Here is a 21,257-nt window from a genome sequence, read left to right as displayed (position 1 = left end):
CGAATCGCGCCACTCATCCGTCGGTAGAAGGATGATCGTCGTTATGTGGCACTGGCCACTCGGAGCAGACGGGGCCGAGGTTGCTCTGCCACCCGACTGAGACGTTAATGTTGGGCAGATGTGAGACTTCTGGGTCTTCGACGGTGGTAGGTAAGCGACTAGTGGCATACAGATGGTTCCTTGTGGTAGACCGGATAAGGATGATGTCCGATTGGATAAAAGAGAAGTATGGGGGATGACCGTCACTTGCTCAGGCACAGGTGTGGAGGTTTCACCCCGCTCAGATGACAAACGTGGGCTTGTCCTGGTTGAAGTTTGTGTATCAGAGGTTGTTGCCCAAGCAGTTGTCTCTGCGCGGTGCCTTTTCTGGCTTATCAAAGGCTCCCCTGAAGAAGACGATTTTGAGGCATCGGCAACTGGAATTGTTAAACATTGCTCGGGTGGGGGATTTGCTGTAATAATCACTACATCGTCGATTGTACGACTGGCTACCCCTTCGCTCCCTTGAGCTGGGGCTCCTGCGCTCTCTCTGAGTGGATCTTCCTGAGGACCGACCGGATGCAAACCTCGACTTTACAATTTGACCACGACCGCCGCATTGATCTCATCATCGCAAGCTTGCCTTTGCCAGCCAGACGAGCACGCAACATGACTTGGGCTGCAAAAGAAAAGGAAAAAATCAGTTAGATTCAAAAGTTATACCAAGAAAGAGCGTACCTAGGCTGGACGGAAGCCTTATGTGAATCGGGCTCAGACCAAACACGTAGAAGACACCCTCCAACATTAACTTGTGTATATTATATTTTTGACCGACCAAGCAGGAAGCTACATGGAGATAGTCCGAGCGATTCTTGTATCTATTGAGCTCTAGAGGGTTCAACACCTCTAATTGTCACCTGGTCAAGAAGTCCGACCGTTAGGGAAATCGAACGAAAAAGTAGTATCCCTTCCAATGTTTGTTGGAAGACGACATCTTATTAAAAAAAACTAAGTCCACTCGGACTTGAAAAAGAAAAGTCCTCGGCTCGAACAATTTGGGATAATAGAAATAGTGGAAGAGCCGAAGAGTAAGAGGAATGTCATGTAGGAGGAACAAAATAACGACCCCGCACGACAATCGAAAGGAGTTCGGCACCAGTTGATGAAGAGAAATGCGAAAATATTTACAAATGGCAAAAAAAAAGGGTGGATCGAGAACTGTAGATCGACAGTAAATTGGTCCCTAAAAACATACAAAACCCGGAGGCGGCTCGTTCAGGCTGTCAAAAGCCGAAGGAAGACCAATTTGATACTCGAATGGGATCTCAAAGGTAGCTCTCAAATTCTCAGCATCGTCTCCGTCGAACCGGGACTCAATGGACGTATACCAGAGCCCGGGGACGAAGACTGGAGATTGAGAAGAGCTTGCCATTAGAAATCATAGAGGACACGAAGAAACTCGACTGGAAAAGAGAACACTAAGTGCGATGAATAACTTCGATTGTAAGGAGATGATGGCTTAATAGAGAGAACGCGAAGATTGTTGGAGAAGGATCGAAGAGCGCGGTGTCACCAAGATGCTCATAGACGAAGACGAAGATGCAAAAGTGAGGAAGAGGATGAAGCACGCGAGGTTTATAAACCTTGTAGCCGATCGACCTCAGCCGTCTAATCCAAGGTTACAAAAGTCACACGTCTCGTTACAAGCGAATGTCCGCCTGTCACTTCTAGCATGCGGCGGCAGCAAGGGACACGTGTCTTGCTGTCACCGGATAGCATTTAATGCAATTAATTAAAAGGGTATTGTAGGGGATCGGTCGGCCGGCTTGAAGGGGGTTGGATAGATGGCGCCCCCAAATTGATCACTTCTCCTACGATGTTAGCTTATGCAGCGGAATAATACTAAAACAAACAAGCTAAAGGAAATTTAAACTAAAACAAGAAAGAATGCAAACCAAGATACACAATCATTTACATGGTTCGGAGATAAAGCTCCTACTCCACGGCGTGTCCTTGAGGTAAACGATCCCTATCCGTCGGTGGATTACTCCCTGGAAGACCTCCGGCTAGCTCACATAGCTCCTTGTGGGTGGAGAAACCTCACCACAACTCTCACCAAGGACTCTTTACAAGCTAGGGCACAGGTAGACTACTAATAGAGATTAACCATCTCTATTTCGTCAACTATAACCAAGCTCCCAAGCTTTGGTTATATAGGTCACGGGTTGAAAACCCCGCCTACCAGTCGACTGCCAAAATATGCAGTCGACTGCCCTCTGTGGAAATTCGACCATTACATCCCAACGGCTCGATACCAGTCGACTGCTAAAACTTGCAGTCGACTGGTGCAGTCGACTGCCAAAACATGCGATCGACTGATCCACACTGACAGAACGAACATAACCATTCTGTTCGCACCTAGTTGACTGCATCAGTCGACTGCTAAAACATGCAGTCGACTGCTACAGTAGCGCTACATTACTGCTACAACAACGCTACAGTAAAATCCTAAAACTAGGATTTTACTCCGAGTACAATCTTTCATACACTCGTACTCTCACCCTTATGACTCACTTGATACTTCTTTGCAGCTTTAACCTCTTGCCTTCAAGCCTACTTCCTTTGACTCTTGTCCCTCGGATGCATTCAAGCCCGCGGCTTGTCCCCAATGTCATCCTTTGCGTATGTCTCAAAGTGGCTTCCCTCGGCCCTTGTTCTCGCTGCCTTGTCCACGATCCCTCGGATGCTCCATCCTTCACCGGACCCGAAGTCGTCAACCTGAGTCACATGTGTATCCTGCGGTCCTGCACAACTCAAGTACACTTATCAAATAACAAGAGTAAACCTAACTTAAACCCTTTGCCCAATCACCAAAACATACGGTCCCACGGACCATTGGGAGTGCTCCAACAATCTCCCCCTTTTTGATGTTTGGCAATACGTTTAAGTTGGGGAAAATATAATAGCAAATAAACATGCTAAAACAAATGAATTTACGTTGCTAAGGCTATACACTTGGACTTACACCGCCGAATGGACTTACGTTGCCAAGGTTACACACTTGGACTTACACCGCCGAAACAATGCATCATGCATTGGAACCTATCCCAAGGCTTCCCCTACACCTATACTCCCCATTAAGTTAGGATTTTACCACAGGCTTTTTAAGGACCTATCTTAAGGCTCCCCCTTCACTTAAGCTCCCAATTGAGCTAGGATTTTACCACAGGACTTTTTAAGAACCTATAAGACTCACCTTACGCAAAGGCACTAAGGTTTTCCCAACTTAACCTTACTTCTCCCCCTTTGCCTAACATCCAAAAAGTTCTCCAACAATATCCCAATTGTTGAAAACTTATCATCCAAATTGATCTTAAACTCATGTATTAATCCCCCATGGATTTTATACACCTGTACAAGTTGACTCGGTCAAAACCCAATGCTGAAAACAATTTCAGACTGATATCAGTCGACTGCAAGAAGTACCAGTCAACTGGTCGCTATTAGCTGAGCGAACAGAATGCTTCTGTTCAATGCAAGTCGACTGCTAAAACATGCAGTCGACTGGTGCAGTCGACTGCTAAAACTAGCAGTCGACTGTCACACTTTTTTAGCCTTTTTCAACATTTCTGACCCAATTTCAGAAATGCACCAATAATTCCATAGACCTCCAAAAATCTCCAAATTTTGTGGTGAGGTCTGTTTTACCCATGTCTACTTGAGAAAAATACATTCGAAAATGTATCTATCACCAATCCCAAGATTGACACAAAATCGAAAACTAGCTTAAATGGTTCAATAGAACTTTGACCTAAAGTCCTAGTTTTGGCTTCCTCTAGATGTATTTGCCCATACTAACCCACAATGCATCCTTAGTATTGGTTTGTATGACATCTATACATCCAAAATCAATTATCATGCTATATGACCAAAATGTCATATTTCTTTGTATGAAACACAACCCAATTGTGCCAAATCCCTAGGTTTTAGACTCAAGTCCATCTCCAAATCACTTGGCACAATCCATGACCCAACCTAGACTCCCAAGTAAACCCCACTTGAGATCCATTGGCCATGGGTCCCAAATCGACTCTTAGAGCTCCCCCTAGAGCTCTTAACCTTAGCCACCTCTCTAGGTGACACATCCACAATAGCTAGGCCACATCGGTGCACCTCCGGTGACACTTGGCCTACAAAACTAACCTTCTTAATCTTGGACACATTGTCCTTGATTAATTTAACCTTGCCATTAAATGACTTTCCCTTGCCATTTATTGGCTTCTCCTTGCTATAGTCATATGCAACTCTAGCATATGACTTTCCTTTAGCATTGGAGACACTATATCGGTTTCCCAAACCAGATCTATCATTGTTGGGTCTTTGGCTACCCAACACCATACCTAAACCCTTAGATCCAACATTGAATCTTTCTAGGGTTTTCTCCAACTTATCAAGTTTTGCCTTCAAAACTTGATTTTCCCTTTCTAGGTTCCTAAACCTAGAGTCAACATGTCTACTATGGACATTTCTAGACCTACCCTTTCTAAGCATATGTCTCCCTTTCTTGGGATTAATGTCTTGGATCTCCTTAGGTCTACCATTTCTAATTTTATCATGAGTAGGTGCCTTAGGGTTTGGATCTACATTAACCCTACTTCTATCATGATATTTGAACCCAAAATTTTTCATTGCTATATAATGATAATCATTATTTTTCTTAGCATGCTAGGAATAATGAAAATTTGAATTACAATTCAAATTAGGGTATACCTCCCTTACCTTTGAAGCTCACCCTTGACTTAAGCTTTTCTTCTTCTTTTTCTCTTTCTCCCATTTCTTCAATTGTGCAAGCTTCTTGATTTCCCCCCTTTTGGGGGCATTTAGTGTGGTAGTGACCCTTCTCTCCACATGTGAAGCATATGATGTGTTTCTTCTCCTTCTTCTTCTTGGCACCATCATTCCTACAACCCAAATTAGTATCTAAAATAATTTGAGTGGGTTTAGGAGTTACTTTCTTACCCATTGGACATCTACTTTTGTAATGTCCCCTTTCATTGCATCCGAAGCACACAATGTGATCTTTTGACTTTGCTTCGGTGGAGGTGCTCACTAGGTTGACTTCTTCCAAGATTTCTTCTTCTTCACTTGTCTTGGATTCTTCTTCAACCTTTGAGGATGTAGATGCTATATCTTTCTCATCCACACTTATGGATGACCTTTCTTTATCCTTTTCCTTAAATGTGACCAAATTCACTTCCTCTTCTTCTTTTGATGTTGAATTGGTCTCCACATCCGATTGATCCTTCTCTACTTGAGCTTCTTCATCCGTTTCTTCAGATTTTTCCTCCTCTTGTGCAGACAAAGGTTCTTCCCATGAAACCTTCTTTATCTTGCTCCATAAATCATGGGCGTTCTCATATTCACCTACACGACTCATCATGTCATTAGGTAAAATATCAATTAAAATTGATATTATCTTTGAATTTGCCTTTGACCGTGAGGTTTGCTCCTCCGTCCAATGACGCGGTCGGAGTCTCTTTCCCTTCTTGTCCTTCGGAACTTCGAACGGCTCTTTGGCCACCATCATGGTGTCCCAATCCGTGTTGAAGAAGACCTCCATCTTCATCATCCAATATGTGAAGTCCCATAAGCCTCCACCTTCAAACTTTGGCGGTTCTATCAAGCCGGTCATCTTTGCTTCCTCGGCGGTTAGTCCGACAGAGAGCGACCTCGCTCTGATACCACTTGTAGGGGATCGGTCGGCCGGCTTAAAGGGGGTTGGATAGATGGTGCCCCCAAATTGATCGCTTCTCCTACGATGTTAGCTTACGCAGCGGAATAATACTAAAACAAACAAGCTAAAAGAAATTTAAACTAAAGACAAGAAAGAATGCAAACCAAGCTACACGATCATTTACGTGGTTCGGAGATAAAGCTCCTACTCCATGGCGTGTCCTTGAGGTGGACGATCCTTATCCGTCGGTGGATTACTCCTCGGAAGACCTCCTGCTAGCTCACGTAGCTCCTTGTGGGTGGAGAAACCTCACCACAACTCTCACCAAGGACTCTTTACAAGCTAGGGCATAGGTAGACTACTAATAGAGATTAACCACCTCTATTTTGTCAACTATAACCAAGCTCCTAAGCTTTGGTTATATAGGTCACGGGTTAAAAACTCCGCCTACCAGTCGACTGCCAAAATATGCAGTCAACTGCCCTCTGTGGAAATTCGACCATTACATCCCAACGGCTTGATACTAGTCGACTGCTAAAATCTGCAGTCGACTAGTGCAGTCGACTGCCAAAACATGCGGTCGACTGATCCACACTGACTGAACGAACAGAACCATTCTGTTCGCACCTAGTCGACTGCGCGGTCAACTGCATCAGTCGACTGCTAAAACATGTAGTCGACTGCTACAGTAGCGCTATAGTACTGCTACAGTGACACTACAGTAAAACCCTAAAACTAGGATTTTACTCTGAGTACAATCTCTCGTGCACTCGTACCCTCACCCTTATGACTCACTTGATGCTTCTTTGCAGCCTTGATCTCTTGCCTTCAAGCCTACTTCCTTTGGCTCGTCTCTCGGATGCATTCAAGCCCGCGGCTCGTCCCCAATGTCATCCTTTGCATATGCCTCAAAGTCGCTTCCCTCGGCCCTTGTCCTCGCTGCCTTGTCCACGGTCCCTCGGATGCTCCATCCTTCACCGGACCCGAAGCCGTCAACCTGAGTCACATGTGTATCATGCAGTCCTGCACAACTCAAGTACACATATCAAATAAAAAGAGTGAACCTAACTTAAACCCTTTGCCCAAACACCAAAACACATGGTCCCACGGACCATTGGAAGTGCTCCAACAGGTATGACCGCGTGCTTGTTCATAATTAGTAGGGATTTGTATGATCTTCAAGAAATTTGGATGACGTTAGTCGCGACCGGACTCGCCCTAGGAAATACATAACGGAAGATAATTTGCCAAGTATTGCTGCTCATCTTATCGATCGACACCAGGAACGAGCCCGATCGACAAAAGGAACGATCCCGATCAGTACAATGAACGTGCCACTAGGCTGAACCCAACAACGGAAAAATGCAGCTGAGTGGCGTTGGCTTGTGGGTCACCTAGTAATTATAGATCAAGCATAGTCTGTTCGGATACTATAGCATTTGGGCCACACGGGATTTAGAGTCGCCTAAGACACATCTTGTCCAATCAGTCAAACTTTCAGCCTCCTTCGACTAGACTTGAAGGGGAGACTTGTGATACAGCGATAAGAGCCTACATGACACGAGTCAATTGCCATGGTGTAGGTCAGAGTCAAGGTGGTCAACACCAGCGCTTAAGCGAGGCTCAACTGCATCGGGGAAGCGGTTCATTGGCCGATCAGAGGTTCCCTTGTCCGATCGGCCATCTGAGTAAGTGAGTACAGTTAACCCGATCGGCAGGAAAATAAGATAAGCGGGCTGGGAGCCCGAGCTGAGAGGGGCACCTGTCCGGCTCAAAAGAAGGGCGTTGGCATTATATACAACGAATCAATAAAATGATAGGAGAGGAAACAACGGATAATAAATGGGAGGAGAAAATCAAATAAAACACTCTATCTATCATTAAATGAGAAGAAGACAAGACAAAGACATCCTCTGTCGGTAATCAATAACATTAAACATGAGAATATGGAAGGTCGCCCGAAAAGGTATAAAAAATGGATGCCATATACGATGAAAGACATGAGAAAAATTCTTGATCCTTAGTACTCACTTTTTCCTCTCTTGTTTCTTACTTAAGCGTCGGAGGGTCAATACCACGGACCCCTTCCCTGGTCTTAGTTTTGTTTTGTAGATAGCAAGATCTTCATCTTGTTAGTAGAATTGTCACCTCTCTGACTTTCCAACTTCATGCCTCAAACGAGATCACCTTAGTATGCTCTTTCCCTAAAATAATTTATTCCGCTAATGTTATTGATATTAAGGTAAACTCTCCCGGGTTTTTCACTATACTCCTATATGTTTTTTTTTTAAATCAGAACATATCACTTTAAGTTTTTATTAAAAGAGCGCTACACCTCATTAATAATTCATGTATAAGTTTAATTACCTAACTGTTCTTTATTATATTATTTTTGTTATTATTTCTCTTTATTTTACTTAATTCTAAATAGTGTATGTTATATATATAACAACTATAATTTTATAGTTACTATAATGCTGATATAATTCTATTCATCTATCATTTAGATTATAATAATTATAAAATCGTAGGGGCTACACCCCTCCGCTAGTGCAGGATTTAGATGGTAAATATATATATAAGATATAATAATAAGAATAATATGTAAGATAGTTGAATAATTATATATGTGTTGGTTAAAGATAGGACCCTTTCATTAAAAAAAATAATAATAAAAAATCAAAGTAGAGAGCTATGATTTCGAAGAAAAAAATAGATGATTTTTTTTTTCACCTCTCTTTTCCTAATATTAAATTTAGTTGTGATATTATAAGTTTGCAAATTTTACCTAATTATCATAATCGTCAATTAAAAAAAAACAAAATTAAAGGATATCCAATCTAATATATCAGCTAATAATTATTAAATAGCTACTCTAACGTATAAAAATAAATTAATTTAATTTGGTTTAAAAAATTATATAAAAAATACTGCTATATAAAAAAATATTTTATCAACTTAATTAAAATTATTTGAATTTAATCAAAATAAGAATCATTAATTAACTATTATACATTATAACTGGTGGTATAAAAGTGAAATCATTATCTTAACGATTTCTTATGATCTTATAGGGATAAATTATAAGGGCTTTCAACTTTAGCCAAGTTATTTTTCTAAATAGTGGATATAAGATAATCTAAAATGATATTTAGATATGTCAGGATTGAACTATGCCTCATGCTGATAAATCCTGCCTGAGTACCGACTTGACTACATCCGTAGGTAGTCCTTTTGGGACGGTGCGATGGTTAAGATATATGGTGTTATCACATGAGGTCTTGGGGTCGAAACTCGGCGTGACCGAGCATAATCTCCCCCATGTCTTGCCCATTTACACTAATGGCTAGTAGCCACCCGTGATTTATCTCCTTTGTGTTGGCCTAGGAATAGATTGACGGAGGCACTGGGGGCGAGCGAATCACCTTTTGTCACTTGACTACATCCATAGGCTATTATTTTAATATCGTACTAACATTATTTGGCTGGAATAAAAGTATCTTTGGTATGGAGTATTATTTTGAAGGATTTTTTTTAAAAAAATCCTTTTCAATTTTTAATCTTAATTTTTTTATAATGTTGAATAAATATATATTTTTTTAAAACAAGCCAAATAATAATAATAATAAAAGTATAAAAAAATCATGGCCAAAATCAAAAGAATGTCTTTAATTATAATAGTCAAAAAGATTTTTAATTTTTTTATAAAAATGACATTTATCATATTTTTCATATTCAAATACCTTTATTTTCATTATTGTTGTAGTAATATATCTTACCGCTAATCTTATCTTTCATACTCATATTAAATATATAAAAATTAATGTTTATTTTATTTATGAACGTATAACAAGTTAACAGTTATTCATCTTTTATATTTTTATTGAATATTAAATTACTGATATCTTTACTAAGTCATTATCTGAATCAAATCATCAAATCAAATTAATATTAGAATTATTAAAATAATTCTTTATAATTATTATAATAATTCTTAGAATAATTCTATTATTTATCAATTAATTAATTGACAAAATACTTCATAAATATTATATATGGTACTGTCCTTAAGATAAATATTAATGAACAATAAATTTTATTATCGCTCTCATATTATTTCTTTTTCTCTCCTTATTATTCGTCTCGTATTAATAGGTGTTATATTCACTTTGGTACCACTATTATAATATATAAAAATAATAATTCAACTTGGTTAAAAATTTTAAACATAGTGACTTTTATATCAAAAATTTTTTACCAACATAATTACAATTACTCAAACTTATCAAAATCCTTTAACAATATTATTACAATGTTATAATGGCTAATTAATTATTACAACAATTTTATGATAACTTTGACCGTGTTTAAATGATTTTAATAAATTTGACTAATTTTAACCAATTTAGTAGAAAATTGATATAAAAAATACCCTATGTATAATTTTTTTAATCAAATTTTTATTTTTAATTTATTAAAACAACTATTTCATTGTTGTTAGTTGCTGTAATAGTACTAGAATAGGGATATCTTGTATGAAAAATATAGTAAGGTATTATTTTTTTTATAATTTTTTTATAATTGTAGATGCCCTTTTAACTTTTGCTATAAAATTTTAAAGAAATATTAAGCCTCGAAAAGTAAACTTGCATGGTTCTATATACAAATTTGAAATTCTGCTAAAACGTATTAATTACATCACATACTTTTAAAGTTTACGTGGAAATCAGAAATCTCAATCTCACTCTCCGACCCTTAAGTTTTTGAAAATTTCATTTCTCCTATTATAATATTTGCAAAAACATTTTGGCTAGGAAATGGAATAGATTTGAGAGGTAACGTTCCAATTTTACAAACATATGAAATTGAAATAAAATTTAAAAACAAATAGGAGGCAAAGTTGATTTCTCTCCAAGTTTAATATCGCTGCTTCCTTCTCATCCACATAGCTGTTATAGTTATAGCCCTACCTCTATCCTCTCTCTCTCTCTCTCACTATATATATATATATATATATATATATATATATATATATATATATATATATATATATATATATATATATATATATATATATATATATATAATATTATGTATATGATATATATGGACAGATATAAGAGATTTGATTCAATATTAAATTAATGACTAATATAAATGATAAAATTTCGATATCCTGCGCGCCCTTGTGCATAGTGCGCACGTAGAGGATATCACTGTTTTAATTTTTTTAATTTTTGAATTAAAAAAATAATTAAAATATTTTTTTAAAATTTTATTTCTAGGGTTCAGGCTTTGGATTATAATTTTTAAGTTATTTTTTTAGATTTTACCTCTAAGGTTCAGGCTTCCTAATTAGGTTATAGTTTTTGGTTTAAAAAAAATTTTAAATAAAATAAATTTAAGTATTTATTGAGTATTGTAATATGTTGAGGAGATATATTAATATATTAAAAATTTATAAGAGGAAATGTTAATTTTTTTAATTGATTTTTTTAATTTAAAATATTAAAAAAATCAAAAAAAAAACTGAACGATCTCCTGCGCGCGCGCACAGTCACGAACTATGCGAGCGCGCAGGAGATCACTCCTCATAAATGATATATTATTTATATAAAGTAAATGTAATGAATGTGTATATTTTAGAAAACTATAATATGATAATTATTATGTATATATGAAAATATATAAATTTGATTCAATATCAAATTAATGATTTAGTATTAATAAATTCTACTATAAATTAAAAATATTATCATGTATAGTTAATATATATATGGATTTATTAAATAGAATTATATAACCATGATATAGGTTTATATCAAGATCTATAAGAATAATATATAGGACTTATCATTTAGAAATCTAACTAGTAAGTAAATAAAAATATATGAATTTATATGCCAACATACATGCCTCACCTTAAACACCTAACCAATGAATTTTAAGATTTCATCACATACAAATTATATATGTATATATGGAAAATTATATAATTATGATGTGGATAAATGATAGAGACAAAAATTTAGTATGAGGTTTTATATAAAAATATATATATGAATTAAAAAACTTAGCATTTAGGAATAAAACTTAATATATAGAAATTCATCTAAATTTTAAAGATGAATATAGAAATTAAATATATAACCTTTAATATGTAATATAAAGGTATGTCTAATAAATTATAATATGTGAATTAACTATTATGATATGGATATCCAATTAATATGGAAATAAAATATTTTATATGATATAAAATACATAATAGGAATCATATAGTTGGAAACGTGTAAACTATCATAAATATATTTTATAAATATGTATATGTAATATGTAATATGTAATATGTAATATAAATTATATAAGAAACGTATGTATAATAAATTTTAATATGTAAATTAAATATTACTATGTATATATGATATAGATATGGATATATACAGAAAATTTTATCCAATATCAAATTGACGACTTGATATACATATAATAAGATTTATATAGCATAGTTGATAAAATTTAGATAAAATTAGCGCCTCCACTTTATATAAAAATACACACCTAGAATCCAACGTGGATATTCATTGCCGCCGGCCCTAAAAAGATTTTTCCCACCCTTTGTTTCTCCACCGGTACTAGAGTTTCAAGATAAGACAAGGAGTAATAGCTAAGTACTTAAGACATGTTCTCTAACTTGTAATGCTCTAGATAATTTCTATGATTTATGAATTTTGGATACTAAGGATTGATATTTGATGTTCTAATTTAAGTTCTCTTCTTGAGTTTCTTTTTAAGGGTTTGTAGCCGTTTATAGACTTGTAGTAGGTGTGGAAAATTACTTGATGATACATACGGACAACAATGTCTCATGACCATGCATGTTATGGATTTTTCTTATATATATGATAAATGTTTGATTAAGCTATTATAGTATAATTTAATCATGGACTACAGGGATAGGTTCAATCATGTTTTAATGATAATATACATATTTGTTGCTATACTTTAATATGTTAAGGGTGAGTAAGTGCATGTATGGTTTTGGCTTCTAGATTTTATACTGTTTATGATATTTTATGAAATTATATGCATATGTGTTTTATGCTTAAGTGTGTTAACAGTGCTCTATAAAAGAATAGATATGCTTGTATGGGTTGGCTTTAAGGTTTTGAAGAGGGTTTATAATAGGTAAATACCATGTCAAAGTGCAGAGTATGTACAAGTAATTGTTTTTAAAAAAATCTTAATGTTTCTTCTTTACCTCTATTACCGAGAGATAAATGTGCACAATTTCATATTTAGAATTATAATTCAAAATATATATCATAACTTTCGTAATTATGATTTGTTATAAATCAACCTTGTCTTAAATTAAATTTTAATGCTTAGCCAACAAGGAGATGTGTCACTCACCATAAAGAAAAGATTAGTTTAAAATTTGTAAATCAGGTTTGTTTTCATGCATGTCTTTAAAACAAATTGAATAAAGTAATAAGTGAGTAACCCGCTTGTGATTTGCTTTGTTAAATGGAATAATTACTTTCATGTAATATTTTCCCCAGCTTGGATTTACACAATTGTTTTGTCCAGTATCTAGATTTATTTTTTTATTCCTACTCATTTTACGTTTTTGAGTTAGGTTTGGAACCTCTAGATTAGGTAAGTTCATGTTGCTTCTTGTTTCTTATTATGATAACCTTGAATGCTAATGAATGAACCCACTTATAATAATTTTTCATGCTACATGTATTTTTGAAAATTCTAAATTAGGAAAACTTATGTTTTCTTCTTGCTTGATATCATGATAATTTTATATGCTACATGTATTTTTAGAAATTCTAAAGGAAAGCTTATATTTTCTTCTTATTTGATATCATGATAATTTTTCATGCTACATGTATTTTTGGAAATACTAAATTAGGAAAGCTTATGTTTTCTTCTTACTTGATATTATGATAATTTTACATGCTACATGTATTTTTGGATTTCTAATATATGAAAGCTTATGTTTATTCTTGCTTGTCATCAATTTTATATGCTACATGTGACTTTCGGATTCTAGTTTAGAAAAAGGGTTGTATTTAGTATAGTTAGACTAATGTTTCCTCTTCGCATTATGATAACTTTAATTGCTCCTGAAATGAACCTTCTTATGTTTATGTGCATGTACATGTTTATATTCATGGCTATATAGTGATCATCCTTATGTTTATAATTACACTTATGTCTATGCTTATGAGATAAATGTGGTTAGTTGTACTCGGGGACCTAAGCTCGGGAAAGCGTACCAAATCTTGTTATGGGTTAAGTCATGAACTGGGGACCTAAGCCAGGGGAGCTTGCCAAATCATATTCTGGGATGGTGATATGATCCGGGGACCTAAGCCCGGTGAGCGCGCCAGAATCAAACAAGATATGTTTTGGGATGATGGTATGATCTAGGGACCTAAGCACGGTGAGCGCGCCAGAATCAAACAAGATATGTTCTAAGATAGTGGTATGATTCGGGGACCTAAACCCGGTGAGGGCGCCAAAATAAAGAGGGACTCCGGTCCTAAGTTCGGACCTCTACCGACCTAGCGCTAGGGTAGTTGTCTGATCAACAACTTATGTCATAGTACTGCTAAGTACAACTAGGCCACCACAACAGTATGTTTATAAGTACACATGCAAGTATGTTCAAGTCATATTTATGTTTATGCGTATGCTTACGTTTACGTTTATGTTTATGTTTTGGTCTACGTTTATGATAATGTTTATTATTATGTTCATGTTATGCCTGTGTCTATGGACATGCTCATGATCTAGTTTATCATTATGCTTAGTTCATCTACCTTGCTTACCTTTATGTTGTCATGCTTATGTCATTGCTTATGCTTGTGTTCATAGTATGTAAGTAGAGAGGTCTTAAGTTACCTTTGATGTGCTTTCCCTAAGTACACTAGATTATAGACGCTAACTAATGCATAACATTATTTTGAACATGCTGAGTCTCTCGACTCACAGTTTATATATTTTTTTTTCCAGACAATGAGACGAATGAGATAGGAGACATTGACCAGTGAGCTAGCTCGGAATAAGGGTAGTACAACCCGAAGGTCTTCTATATTAATTCCATATTTAGTTATGTTTATTTTTCTTCAAGTCATTTATGTAATATTTGTTAGGATGTATACTAAAAGTCTAGCTTTAGGTATAAACATTTATCTAGAAATAAGAATCACATTGGTCAAATGTCTACATTTATGATAAATGTAGTTGTTCAATTAATTTATATTGTAGATAACATGGTGTGTGGTGTCACACATAGAGGATCATGTTATCAGTACCTTATAAATTATAAACAGTAGCTCACGACCAAGATGGAAAGGAACAAACCATTGGAAGGTCGTAGTGTAATTAGGTATTAGTTTATCTTAACTATATAATTACACTAGTACACTTAGAGTGTATTGAGTAGGACCATTAAAGGTTGTCTCTTTTATACTGACTTTATTAAGGGACAAAGACCTCAGTTATTATGAAAGTGTGTGCTCTTAATCCTAATATAATAACAAGCACATATATTTGATATTTATTTCTTTAATTTATCAATGGGTGAGATTTAGTTCGATAAATCAATAAGCCCGATAAGTTGGGAAATGATATCACTTATAATGTGTGTTGTTGATTATAGAAGGAAACTGTGTCCTAGTAATCTAGGTTGATAATGTTCCCAAGAGGAGCTCATAAGAATTGTCATGTTAAACCCTGCAGGTGGACTTAGTCCGACATGATGATGAAGTTGAGTGGTACTACTTTTGGAGCTAGATATTAATTAAGTGAGTTGTCAGTAACTTACTTAATTAGTGGACATTTGTTATATTAAACACAGGGAGACTAACACACTCATAATAAGAAGGAGCCCAAAATGTAATTTGGGATTGGTGCGGTAGTTCAATAATAGTTCTTTAGTGGAATGAATTATTATTGATGAAATTAAGTTGTGTGTTTGGGGCGAACACGGGATGCTTAATTTCATCGGGAGACCAAAACCAATTCCTCCTCTCGGTCCCTATCGTAGCCTCTTGTATATAGAGATTTATACTCACCACATACCCACCTTCTTACCCATCCAATGGGGTCGGCCAAGCTAGCTTGGAACCCAAGCTAGGGCCGACCAAGACCAAATGGATGAGCCAAGTTGGTGGCCGGCCAAAGCTTGGGTCCCAAGCTTAGGTGGCCGACCACTAGAATATTAAAAATGATTTTTATTAAAATTATTTCTTATGTGGATATCATGGTTTTAAAAGAGAGTTTAAAAATTAAAAAATTTTCTTTTATAGCTTTCTACAAAAGATTAAGAGAAGAGATTAATCTCTTTCCTTATTTGTAGATTAAAAGGATGGTTTTAATTTTTGATAAAAACTTTCCTTATTTGTAAATCATCTACATGTTTAAAAGAGAGTTTAAAATTTGAAATCTTTCCTTATTTATTGATTAAAAGGTGGATTTTAAATTTTAAGAAAACTTTCCTTTTTAACCATGTTCATGATTTAAAAGAGAGTTTAAAAATTAAATATTCTCTTTTATAAGTTTCTACAAGAGATTAAGAAAAGATTTGATATTTTTCCTTATTTGTAGATTAAAAGAGATTTTAATTTTTAGAGATAACTTTCTTTTTATCCACATGTTTAAAAGAAAGATTTTAATTTATAAAATTTTCTTTTTACTAACCATGAAGGGATTAAAATTATTGGAGAAATTTTATAAATTTCTGAAGACAAATTAGGAAGTTTTAATTAATTAAAACTCTCCTTGTTTATAGCTTGTGGTGGTCGGCCATTATAATTGATGAGAAGAAAATTGTTTTTAATTAAATAATTTTTTTTTCAATGGCAAAAGAATTAAGGAAGTTTTTATTAAATTTTTCTTATTTGCCAAGACCAAGAATTATAAAAGAGGGGGTAGAGGAGACTTCATGGTGAACAACTCTATTATATTTTCTCCCTCTTTTCTTCCTTGGTGTGGCCGACCCTTCTCCTTTTCTCTCTTCCTCTTGTGTGGCCGAAATCCTTTATCTCTTGGAGCTTGGAGGATGTGGCCGGATCTAGCTTGAGGAAGGAGAGAAAACTTGCATCCCTTGAGCTTGGTTGGTGAAAAAAGTTCTTCATCCTTTAGAAGATATGCTTGGCCGAAATTTGAAGGAAGGAAGAAGAAGGTGCCTTGGTGGTTCTCGTCTCGGAAGATCGTTGCCCACACAACGTCCGGGATTAGAAGAGGAATACGGTAGTAGAAGAACAAGAGGTCATTATCTACTAAGTAAGGTATAACTAATATAGTTTTCCGCATCATGTTAGTTTTATCTCCATGTAAAAATACCAAATACAAGAGGCATCCGATTCTAGTATTTCGAATTAGTTTTCGATGTTGTGTTCTTTTATTTTTATTTGCCTTGTGATTTGATTGTTCATTTTGGTTGACCTAAAGTTATTTAAGGAAATTAAATATTAGCTTTCCTTAAAAGGCTTTGTCTAGGCGGTGGTGGTTGTTCCCATATCCAAGAAGGCCATGTGCCTCGCCATGTAGTCCTGGAAGCCAATTTTGGAAATTAATATTTAATGGAAGTAATAGCCTAGGTGATTTGGATCGAACGTGTTAAGTTTCGCAGGAGATCTAAGTCTAAACCTAAAAGAACAAATAAATTAAACTTAGGATCAAACGTGTTAAGTTTCGTAGGCGATCCGAGTTTAATTTAAAAGAACACATGGTAGCTAGGAAAAGGTTCAGACCTTTGTATAAAATTTTTGCACAGTGGAACCATTAGGTTTTCCGAGTAGCAACCAACAATATTATTTGAACCAAGAACCGCTATGGAAGTATAAGTATGTGGCGTCAACAGTTTATGTATTATAAAAAAAAGAAAAAAAAACTAGGGACGTTACACATACAATCCTGAGTGGAAGAATCATCCAAAATTCTCTTATAGAAATAATCAAGAACAAGGACATCTATGGGGGCTAGACCAAGTTTCCAACCTGGGCAACAAAATTTTCAACAACAACCTTCTCAGAACAATCAAATTTCTAGATTGGAGTAAATGATTGAAGAACTCATTTTAAGTCAAAACGAAATGAAGCAAGAATTAAAGGTGTTAACTCAAAGAATGGATAATTCAGAAAAGATCCAGAAAATTCAAACACATATTCAAGACTCATGTCCTTTAGGAGCTATTTCTACACAAATTAATCAACTTGAGCAATGTGATGCCATCATGAGTTACAATCAGAGACAAAACAATCCATATTCAAATACATACTATAATATCCGCAAACCAATGGTTAATTAAGAGGATTCGTTCAATTGAATTAATAATTTATTAATATAGATAGATTTAAATTAATTAAGTTAACATATAATTATGAATTAATCAATTATATATAATAATATATTATGTATAATATAAAACATATGATATAAAACGTGTATATAAGAAATTATAATATATGTATATAGGAATTATAAATGTTTAATATTGTATGTAATATAATATGTATATAAGAAATGTGTAGATAATAACTAAACCATTTAATATGAGAACATATTTTTTATATATATATATATATATATATGAAAATTTGATCCATATAAATAATATATTAAAGTATATAAAATAAATATTAAATTAAGAATTTATATATATATATATATATATATATATATATATATATATATATATATATATATATATATATATATATATATATATATATATATATATATAATATAATATTATGTATATGATATATATGGACAGATATAAGAGATTTGATTCAATATTAAATTAATAACTAATATAAATAATATATTATATATATAAAGTAAATGTAATGAACGTGTATTTTTTAGAAAACTATAATATGTTAATTATTGTGTATACATGATATGAAAATATATAATTTGATTCAATATTAAATTAATGACTTAGTATTAATAAACTCTAATATGAATTAAAAATATTACCATGTATAGCTAATATATATATATATATATATAGATTTATTAAATAGAATTATATAACCATGATATAGGTTTATATCAAGATCTATAAGAATAATATATAGGACTTATCATTTAGAAAATGTAATTAGTAAGTAAATAAAAATATATGAATTTGTATACCAACTTACATGCCTCTCCATCAATGAATTTATATGCCAATTTACATGCCTCACGTGTAAACACACAACCAATGAATTTCAAGATTTCATCACATACAAATTATATATTATATATGCATATATGGAAAATTATATAATTATGATGTGGATAAAGGATAGAGATAAAAATTTAGTATGAGGTTTTATATAAAAATATATATAGAAATTAAAGAATTTAGCATTTAGGAATAAAACTTAATATATAGAAATTTTAAAGATGAATATAGAAATAAAATATATAACGTGTAATATGTAATATAAAGGTATGTCTATAAATTATAATATGTGGAAATAAAATATGGATATCCATATTTTATATGATATAAAATACATAATAGGAATCATATAGTTGGAAATGTGTAAACTATAGTATCATAAATATATTTTATAAATATGTATATGTAATATGTAATATAAATTATATAAAAAACATATATATAATAAATTTTAATATGTGAATTAAATATTACTATGTATATATGATATAGATATGGATATATATAGGAAATTTTATCCAATATCAAATTGACGACTTGATATACATATAATAAGATTTATATAGCATAGTTGATAAAATTTAGATAAAATTAGCGCCTCCACTTTATATAAAAATACACACCTAGAATCCAACGTGGATATTCATTGCCGCCGGCCCTAAAAAGATTTTTCCCACCCTTTGTTTCTCCACCGATATTCATTGCCGCCGGTCCTAAAAAGATTTCCCCCACCCTTTATTTCTCCACTGATATTCATTGCCGTCGGCCTTTAAAAGATTTCCTAGCTCCACCTTTTATTTCTCCACCGATATTCATTGCCGTCGGTCCTAAAAAGATTTTCTCCACCCTTTATTTCTCACTAGAGTTTCAAGTAAGTTTAATTACCTAACTGTTCTTTAATTACCTATGCTTCACATATGTAGGGATGCGACTACGGCGAAGAGAGGCGGGCGGATGACTCATCATCAAAGACTCAACTAATTCGCCATCGAATTATCGCTCAGGTGCAATTACATTCATTTTTCAAAATTATATTATTTCCATATCTTTCTTAATAATTTGATTATTTTTTTTTAAAACTAATGGACAGGTTCTGGAGTTGGGAATTCCAGTACATTCCGTGATCATAGGGATTTCATTGGGTGTATCTAACTCTCCATCAACCCTAAAACCTCTCTTGGTTGCCCTAATTTTTCACCAGTTCCTCGAGGGCATGGGACTCGGATGATGCATTTCTCAGGTACACATTGTTCTCAGTTATGAATGTTTAGTTACCTGTGTAATCAATTTATTTATTTTCCTTATAATTCATTTAAAAGTTGAATTTACCATTAAACTCCATAGCTTAAATGTGATAACCAATCAATCGTACCATGAAAAAAATAGTGAGCCTACCTTGCACATCTAGTTCTTTACTTTAGTTGAAAAGAATTAAACTCATAGTGAATGCATTTTTTCATTTCTATGATTGGTAGATGCAATAATTGTTCATCCATTATGTTTGTTTGCAAGTTTACTATTAAAATTCATAGTGTATAAAAATAGTAATGAATTAATAATAGCATGCCTATTTACCATTATGATTTATCATCTAGTTCTTGGCTTTGAGTTCTAATGTTTTCGAACCCAGAAGGGATTATATTGGCTCGAACTAATTCGACCCATTATAATTTTTGAGTTATAAAGTGGTAAATTGGCTGGTTCAATCAAATGTTGTAAGAGAGCAATTATTTACAAGTATCAATGTTTGATTGAATCATGCAATAAGTATACTACTTTTGGTTGTGTTTCATTTTTTTCTATTATAATTTTAAGGTGACAACATTAATCCGCACTGTATTTCATCATGTATATACACAGGCAAGGTTCAAGGTGAGATCAATGCTAACAATGGGACTCTTCTTTTCTCTCACGACGCCGGCTGGGGTTGTGATAGGCATTGGAATATCGTCCGTTTACAATGAGAATAGTTGCTCGTCCTTGATCACTCAAGGAATGTTAGATTCTGTAGCTGCTGGAATTTTGATCTACATGGCGCTTGTCGATCTCCTCGCTGTTGATTTTATGAACCCTAAAGTGCAGAGTAACGTAAAACTTCAGGTCATGATCAAATTTTGCCTTGCTACTGGGAGAAGGATTGATGTCACTTGTTGCCAAGTGGGCTTAGAGACTCTTCCTAATTTTAGCAGTTTGGTTAGTGCACATGTTGTGACGTGAATTATGTATGGCGTTGCATACTTTGCCCTTTAACAAAGAGTTTTACAATCCATTATCTCTTTTAATTTGTTATTAAGTTCAATTGCCTTCATCTATTAATTGATTCATGAATTGGTAAAAGCATCACTGCCA

At 34.1% G+C, this 21,257-nt stretch overlaps 1 pseudogene; it reads left to right on the top strand.

Annotated features, from left to right (window-relative positions):
• Positions 1–235: 235 nt before the first annotated feature.
• Positions 236–21,075, top strand: LOC121979697 (annotated as a pseudogene).
• Positions 21,076–21,257: the final 182 nt, after the last annotated feature.

This window comes from Zingiber officinale, chromosome 5A (assembly GCF_018446385.1).
Source record: "Zingiber officinale cultivar Zhangliang chromosome 5A, Zo_v1.1, whole genome shotgun sequence".
Taxonomy (NCBI): Eukaryota; Viridiplantae; Streptophyta; class Magnoliopsida; order Zingiberales; family Zingiberaceae; genus Zingiber; species Zingiber officinale.
Note: the sequence above shows the minus strand (reverse complement) of the source record. Positions and strands in the feature narration are given on the sequence as shown.